The following is an 8931-nucleotide window of genomic DNA, read 5'->3' on the forward strand; positions in this document are numbered from 1 at the left end:
AATATATTTTACAAGTAATATTATTTTCATTTTTATTTTTTAATAAAATTAAAAAAAATTTATTTTTTTAAACGAAATATGATATAATTTTGGAATAATGCATTTGCATGCTCGTGATGATCATAATAATAATTATTATTATAATAATAAATTATCTAAAGTAATCTATTATGAATTTTGAAATAAGTTAAAAAAATTTTATTTATTTTCATTGATGAATCTATGTTTTTTTTAATGTTCATTTTTATTATATATAAAAAAATTTATTGATAAATTTATTAATTTTGTTAACAAAAAACATGTTTAAAAGAAAGTTTTAAAAATATTGAAGATAAACTTTTTTAAAATTTTTATTGGTGTTAGTGACACTTTTCTTCAACATAGATATCCATGTCTACTTATTTTATTTTGATATTAATTTATATTTTCTTACTATTAATCGCTTTCAAATACAGTAAAGAATTTTTCCTGTCAGCTATTTACCCTTCCTTTAAAGCAAATGTTCCAAAATATTTTATCACTATTTTCTATTTATAAAATATTTCTTTTGGATTATAAAAAGGAGAACTATTATAAAATTTTTTAGGTGAAATTTTTAAATTTGTTGTAAAATAGAATTTAATAAAAACCTAAATAAAAAATAAAATTCAATAAATTGATAAAATTTAATGTGAATATCAATAATATGTAAAAAAAATTATTAAAAATATTATTTATAATTTAAATTTGATAGATATTTATTTAATGATAAAAATTATGTTAATATTTTTACTAAAAATATCTATCTCAAAATATATATCAAAATTTATTAAAATTCTTTTAATTTTTACACATTTAATTTACTTAATAAGATTTTTTAATCTAATAATTTTAAATTTTAGTTTTAATTTTTATTTAATTATTTTTAATTAAAAATTTCATAAATTTCATTTAAGTTTTTCCCTCGTAAAATTATTTCCTTTGTTCTTTTGAACAGAAGTAAATTTTGTTTTAAAACGATTTCTTTTATTGAATTTAGAGCATGGTTTAATTCCTAAAAGATTTTTAAAAAAGTTATTGGTTTAAAAATTAAGCAACAAATTTTAAAATTATGCTTCACTAAAGGGTTGCAAAATGGGCTTTTTTTACTATCAAAATCAGCAATATTTGGGCCCTATCCGTCGTTTCAAACTTTTGAGCTATGTGAAACACCAAGTGGTTTGACCACATCCTTCTAAATTTGTAAGAAATGACCCCAAATTTCTTTATCCGTCTATCAAAATAAAATTTAATATGTTGAAAGTAATTATATAATTTTTATCATAAGTTTACTTGCAGAGGTAAGTGATGTGCTTTTATTTTTAAAATTTTAAATTTTATTGTACAATTTAATATTTATATGTTATTAAAAACTCTGATAACTAATATTCATGTTTTCAATTTTTTTATATATTTTTTAAATAAAATTATCATTCAAAATAATTTAATAAAAATAATATATATAGTTACAAATAATAAATATTGAGCATTAATTTTTTGGATATTAAGATTGAAGAAATTAATAGTGATAATAATTAAAATTTAAATAAAATTATATACTATTTTTATTGTTTGGTTTTGAATTTGTTTAAAGGTGGTGAAAAAGTAAATTTTAATGAATTTACTAAGTTTGACGTAAATAAATATGTTTAACTAGCTTCAAAAGAAGATATATTTGGTAAAACCTAAAAACCTTTGTTGCTTAAAAAAATAAAATTTAAAAGAAAATGCATCATTGTTTTACAAAGAGTTAATTACACTTTGACTCTTGAACTTTGAAAAAACGTATAAATTGGTGTCTAAAAAAATAAAATATATAATTTGTAATATGAACTTTTAAATAATATGTCATTTTAATTCAAATGTACAAATTGCATCATGAATTTTTAAATAATATATTTTTTAGACCATTTTTATTGAAAAAATATTGATAATATATCTGCTGAATACATAATTTGATAATATTTGTCAAAAACTTTACATATAAGTTGATGTGTTCAGCAAGATTAAAGTTTGAATTAACATGATACATAATTTGAAGGTGTAATGTGCAAATTATACATTTTATAAAAGTTCAAAATATAAATTTTACATTTTATTTCTTTATATATCAATTTTAACATTTTTCTAAAAATTTAAGTACCAAAAATATAATGAACTTTTTTATAAATTTCATTAGAACTAAAAAATTAATTAAAAGTCCTTTTACAAATACAATTTACTAATAATTTACAACAAATTCCTTTTAGGAAAAACTAATAAAGTAAATCATCATAACTGGCTAGACAAGCACATTCTTTTTCATGAATTTTTGTTCTCATATAGTACATGATGAGGATGATCAAATATTTGTTTCATGTGTACAAAAAAAGTGTGAGGGTTTAATTTATTGAGAGGTTGCTCTTCTTTTTCCAAGCCTTGGTTGGATAGGTGTAAAGTGCGAAAGATGATTTATTTGAAGACAGTCGATGCGGTGTTCATATAAAATGTCCTTTAAACAAATTATGTAAAAATGAATCAACTCCTATGAAAATGGATAGATCCATTTTGAAAAATATTGATCTTTAATGAAATAGATTGATGTCATAAGATATAAATCCGAAAATTTATAATTAGACCTGACTTAAAGAGTTGCCATCAATCTTTTTTGTTAAAGTATGATTGGTCACTTAATTGAATCTGTTATACTTTAAAGAAAGGTCCCAAGTTTGACTTAAGTATTTTTAAAATGTGGATTTTAGCCTACAAAATCATATCTAGATCCAAGAGTACAGTTACGTGTAAAAAAAGTTATAGTACTCTCATAACAACCATCAAAGGATGATACCAGTTTAAGTTTATATTATCCAAGCCTTAAAATGTGTTTGTAATTTTATCAAGTAAATTTAATATTGAAAATTTGTCTTAAAATTACTCTAATCATTTGATAGTAATTTAAGATAATTTTTTTATCTCAAAAGTATTTATGAAAACTCATGTCCCACTCCGAAGAGGCTTTGTCAATGAATCCATTAACATTTTTTCTTTTTGAAAACAATCAATAAAATCTTTCAATCATTTGATAAGATTTTATATTGATACATATCCCCAATAGTTAGTTGAAATTTTTATTTGAAATTTTTTTTTATAAATTTTTATAAAAAAATGATCATTGAATCTTTCAATAGTTTAATAATACTTAACTTAGAGATTTAAATCCTTCAATTGTTTGATAAGATTGACAAATTATTTTTTTAAAAAATTCATTAAATCTTCCAATCGTTTGGTAGTACTTAATTCGATATTTGAATATTTCAATCGTTTGGTTAGATTTTATAAATTCACTATAAAAAAATTATTTTAAATATGTATAAAAGAAGAAAAAAAAACAATTAAGTGAAATGAAAAGATATAGAAATAAACCAATTACGAAATAAATCGAGCTAAAGTTGAAAATACTCCAAGGCAAATATCAAGCCTACTCCATTTTTAGGTTAATGGATTGGGTTAAAGCCACCAATTTTAAGCCTACTCCATATCTGGGCTAATAGATTGGGCTAGAGCCAAATATAACCTAACACTAATCCAAGAAACCAAGGCCAAGGTAATTCAAGTCCAATAACAAATTTATTTCTTCATTTTCCTTGTTATTACAACTCATTTTATCTTTTTCAATAGTCAAACCACTTTTCTAGTAGTTCACTTGTATTTTTTATTTCACACCTTAACTTCAATTTTCCTTCTCACTAATGTCACGATGTACCTAAAAATCTTGAATACTTATGAGCACTGGTCACTTTTCCATAAATAGGCTAGGACCCGAGCCAAATTCCTGCTTTAAATTTCTTTGTGGCTTTCTCTTTTTCTGTATGAATTGATTTTTTTCTTTGCCCAATGGTGTCTATTTACTGTGTATTTGGATGTCTTGCCTTTGTGTTTTAAATTGAACTAAAAACACTCCCAAAATGAAATCCCACCAGAATAAAAAACACTAAATTTGCTGCCAACTTTTTTCTTTATTTTTCCTTGTGAATGTTGTCATCAGTGTCCCTTCTTTTCTAACCTCGGTCCTGTGGTGCTTTTTTATAGAGATCTAGTTTCAAATTATGAGAACTCTTGATTTAAAAGAGTTTTAATTTCACTTTAAGCTGAGACTTTAATTCCAATCAAAAGCCTTTAAATCTAAAAAAGTCCAACCTTGAACCAATTTGGTTTTACCTTAACTTTTTTTTAAAAATAATAATAACTTTAAACTAAATAGAATACCAAAAATATATAAAAAATTCAAAGCCTTATATTAAAATATAAATTGATCTCAGACTAAATAGGATGTTTACATTACCCCTCCTTACTCATTTTTTGTGGAACAAGAATTGTGCAAAGATATAGACACTTATTACATTTAGATTTGACACAAAGAAGAAAATTTTAGATACTCTCATCTATAATAAAGATTCACAATTTACAACTAAAATTTTAAACATTCGTAATTTGAAATCCAAGAATTCTCAACTTGAAGTTCAGAGGTTCGTAATTAAATTTAAATATTATCAATTTGAATTTAAAAGCTTGCAACACATTCAAGGTTCATCCAAAAGTTCAAAGATTTGCAAATAAATTGAATTTAAAGATTCATAAAAGTTCAAAGTTCACAAAAGATTCAAGATTCTAAAAAATTCAAAATTCACAAAAGATTCAAAGATTTACAAAAATTCAAAATTCGCAAAGATTCGCAAAAGATTTTAAAAATTCACGAGTGATTCAAGATTCATAAAAATTCAATGATTCATAAGTGATTCAAGATTCGTAAAAATTTTCAAAGATTCGTGAGTGAAAAATTTTAAACATTTGCACATAAAATTTCAAAGATCCTCATATGAAAATTTTAGAGATTCATATCCAAATTTCAAAGATTCGTAATTAAAACTTTTAAAGATTCAAATCCAAGATTAAGGTTCTTATTTAAAAATCTTAGAGATTCACATTTAAAATTCAAAAGTTCACATTCGAAAAATTTTTATTAGAGGTTTATATCTAAATATTCAAAAATTTATACATTCAAAAATTTTAGAGATTCACATATAACATTCAAATATTCACATTCCAAAAAATTTAGAGATTCTCATCCAAGTTTCACATTTACAAAAATTTTCATAATAGTTTTAAAATCTCATCCTAATAAAACCCCATGGACAAAAGGCTTACCAACTTTGAAAAATATATAAAAAAAGGCTTCTCTTATCAGAGGCTCAACAACTTTTGAAATATAAAAAAGGGATTCTTATTTGAAAGAGATCAAAGGTTCATTCAAATATTCAAATCGAAGATTTGAGATTTTCACCGAAAGGTTCTTGAGATTTACATAATTTTTAAGATTCATATCAACGATTCAAAGATTCACATTTGGGAATATTAGAGATTCACATCCAAGATTCAAATATTCTAAATTGAAAAGTTCAAATCTAAAATTCAATCTCTTAAGGATTTACATAAGAGATTCTCACAGTGAAATGAAAAACCTCATTTAAATAAAAGCTATGAAACTTTAAAAACTAGAAGAGCTCCTTAACCAAGGTTTACCAACTCTTTTCAAAATCATTTACTTCATCTAAAAGGTTTTAAACTTTATCTTTGCAAAGTTTTCCTCATACAAGGATTAAAATCTCATAAAAAGGCTTTATTTTTGCAAAATATTTCCTCAATTGAGGATTATTTTCTTACTCATTTTTTCAAAATTTCCCATCAGAAATCAAAATCTTATCTTCAAAAATTATTCTTCACCAAAGATTAAAATTTCATCTTTGGAAAAACTTATCATCAAGTAAAAATATTTCACATTCTCACCATTTCAAGATCTAAGATCATAACTTCTTACCAAATAAATTACATGAGTATAAAGTTTATGAATGCAATGTATGAAAGCAATGTTTATGAATGCAATGCATGAATACAATGTTTATGAATGTAATACAAGAATACAACTTTAAATGTGGCAAAAAAGGTTCTCAAGATCATTCCAATGTCTTTATTCTTCAAGTTCACAAATGCTTCTTTTTCAATCTTTTAGGTGATCATAGCTGCCCTATGATATTTTTTTAATCTCATCATTCATAATTTTTCTTTTAAGCTTTTCAATACTAATGATTTTAGAATTAACTCACAAATTTCATCAACTGATCCATTTCTATCATTTGCTTAAAACTTATAAACTCCATTAACTGAACCATTGCTATTTTCATCACTTGATCACTATATTTGCAAAACATTTTCTCAAGCTTTTTTATTCTTATTTCATTTTCTTCTTACCTTTATCATTCTAGATTTCCTTTTAAATAAATGCATGAATCTTTTATGAACATTATCATTCATTATTTATCATTATTTCAACTCACAACAAATGTAATGCAGCCATTTATTTCCTCATTTCATTTTGGGGATGTAAAATTGGTAAAAAACAAGAAAATTAGAGGAAATAAGTATTCATTATTGAAAGAAATAAATGAAATCTAGTCAAGAACAAATAAAAAATGAATAAAAAAAAATTACTATGACTTTTTGGATGGGATATTAACATCCAAATAATGAATATTCAAACAATTTTGAATTCTAATTCAAGATTCTTTCTTAAAAACACATTCCATTAAATTCCTAAATTATTTTGAACACATCAAACTTTACCCCAATTTAGTAGAATCTTTAGATGACATTGATTTTTTCAACTCATATATATATATATATATTTACCTAAATTGTCTTTTTCAGATTTTCAATTTGAATCTTCCTTATTTTTTCTTTTTTTTTCATGTCTTTCTCATTTTTTGTTTCTCATTTTTCTTTTTCTTTTCATTTTTTTCACTTTATTCATTATTGGCACCCTCATCTAATTTCAAACCAATCCTAAAATACTAAAACAAATCATTATCTCATTGTCCTATCATAAATATGCCTTAATTCAATATTTAACACTTTAATTCAAGCATTCATATTTGATCAAAATAGATTTTTAAGGGATGTGATATAGGCTAAGGTGAAGCGTTATGAACAAAAAGATAAAATAGGCTTAAAACATGTATTTAAAAGTGTAGACATCCATTTTTGTTCAGGCCTATTGAGGATCAAGCTCGAATGGGCCCATTGGGACCTAAGCCCATTTAAACCCACAATTGGGCCCAATGAGGTTCAAGCCCGATTGGGCCTAGTAGGTCCAGACTCGATTGGGCCCATCAGTGTTCAACCCATTTAGGCCTATTTGGGTCCAAATGGATAGCTTCTTTTTATTATTATTATTATTATTATTATTATTATTATTATTATTATTATTATTATTGTTGTTGTTGTTGTTGTTGTTATTCCTTTTATTTTTATTTTTATTTTTATTTTTATTTTTATTTTTATTTTTATTTTTTATTTATTTTCATTTTCTATTTTTTTCCTATTTCTTTTTTGATTCCACCTGTATGAGAAAATTAGAATCAGAATCCTCTTAGTCAATTTAGAATCAAATTAATATGATTCCTAAAATTTTGAACCTAAAATTTCATTTGGACAGAATGCAATCCCAGAAATCAAGCCTGGGATTGATTCTGTTCGTTTCATGAATCGATCCTAAGCTGCCTATAAATTGGACCTATTTTATAGAACACAGATATGGAGAAAATAGATAAAAAAAATAGAGTGAAAATCACTAAAAGAAAGTTTGAGAAATTTCGAGCAGAAATGGTTTTGGAAATTGATCTTGGGGTTTTTGAGTTAATTTATGGTTTTGGGAGTAAATTCAGCTTTTTTTATGTGAATTTAAGGTTGTCGAAGGTTCGAGGAAAGCTTAGAACTATCTGAGAATTTTTAAAAATTTTTTTTGGATTTTTTTGAATTTTTTTGGGTTTTTTTTTTGTTTTTTGAAGAACTTTGAATTTTTTGGTGGAATTTTTCGGTAAAGGTTGAAGTTTCTGGCGAGATTCCAGCAAGATTTTCAGAATCTTATAGGTTTTTTAAAAATTGATGGATTTTTCAGTTTTCAGTTGCATTTTTTGGTGAAGTTTTCAAAAATCGATGAAATTTTCAGTTTTCGATTAAACTTTTCAGTGGATTTTCTAAAAAGAGGTCAGAGGATTTTGAGAGTAGAGAGAGAGACTCTAGAATTTTTGAGGAAAAACGTAAAAGGGTACCTTTTTTACCACTATAGAATAACATCATTTTGATAAGCCAGGATCCGTGTCGACCCGAAACTACGCGCTGACCCGCGTCCTGACTTGACCTAATTATAGGTTTTCCCTTTTTTATTTTTTATTATTTTATTATTTCTATTTTATTTTATTTTCATCCATATTTTTATTTTTTTTGTTTATTTTTTTAAAAAAGAAAAAAAATTGTTTTGTCATTTCTTAAGCAAAAGGAGACTCTTTCTAAAAGAAAAGAAAAGGAAAAATGACAAAAAAAAGTCAATAATTCATTATTAAATTATTTGGTAAATTATAAAAATGAGCAAGGCTTGGATAATTCAAAATCAAACTAATACCATCTTTCAGATGGGTACTTTGAGGGTGTTATAACCTTCCCAATGCGTAATATACTTTCGAACCTTACATTTATTTTATAGATCAGCTTCAATCAAGTGGTCAACACACCTAACAAAAAAGATTGGTGGTGACTCATTTTCATTTCAAGTCTAGTGGTAGGTCCACGGATCTATACGTTATAACAGTTTGACGACTCCACTGGGGACATTTAAGAGTCAAGCTAATAAATAATTTTTTATTATTCAAGCCTTGCTTAATAAGTTTAAAATTATTTTATTCCCTTTTATTGCTTATATTTGCATTATTATTTATTTTCCTTTTCATTGTGTATACTTACTTATTTTTCATTGCTTATATTTGCCTAACTAACTATCTATTTATATATCTGTAATTCATTTGCATATATATAACATAAGCC

This window comes from Durio zibethinus, chromosome 2 (genome assembly GCF_047325235.1).
Source record: "Durio zibethinus cultivar Kanyao isolate XHJ-2024 chromosome 2, ASM4732523v1, whole genome shotgun sequence".
NCBI classification, from domain to species: Eukaryota; Viridiplantae; Streptophyta; class Magnoliopsida; order Malvales; family Malvaceae; genus Durio; species Durio zibethinus.